Below are 203 nucleotides of genomic sequence, written 5' to 3' on the forward strand. Positions count from 1 at the left end.
TTCCAAAGAGTAAGCGTCTTTTAATTTCATGGCTGCAATCACCATCTGCAGTGATTTTGGAGCCCAGAAAAATAAAGTCTGCCCCTGTTTCCACTGTTTCTCCATCTATTTCCCATGAAGTGATGGGACAAGAAGCCATGATCTTTGTTTTCTGAATGTTGAGCTTTAAGCCAACTTTTTCACTCTTCTCTTTCACTTTCATC

At 39.9% G+C, this 203-nt stretch overlaps 1 long non-coding RNA gene across 1 annotated transcript in view; it reads left to right on the plus strand.

Annotated features, from left to right (window-relative positions):
* Positions 1 to 203, plus strand: part of LOC105001123 — a 12,686-nt gene that overhangs the window by 10,153 nt on the left and 2,330 nt on the right. The gene's annotated exons all lie outside the window — the stretch shown is intronic.

This window comes from Bison bison, unplaced genomic scaffold, assembly GCF_000754665.1.
Source record: "Bison bison bison isolate TAMUID 2011002044 unplaced genomic scaffold, Bison_UMD1.0 scf7180017864379, whole genome shotgun sequence".
NCBI classification, from domain to species: Eukaryota; Metazoa; Chordata; class Mammalia; order Artiodactyla; family Bovidae; genus Bison; species Bison bison.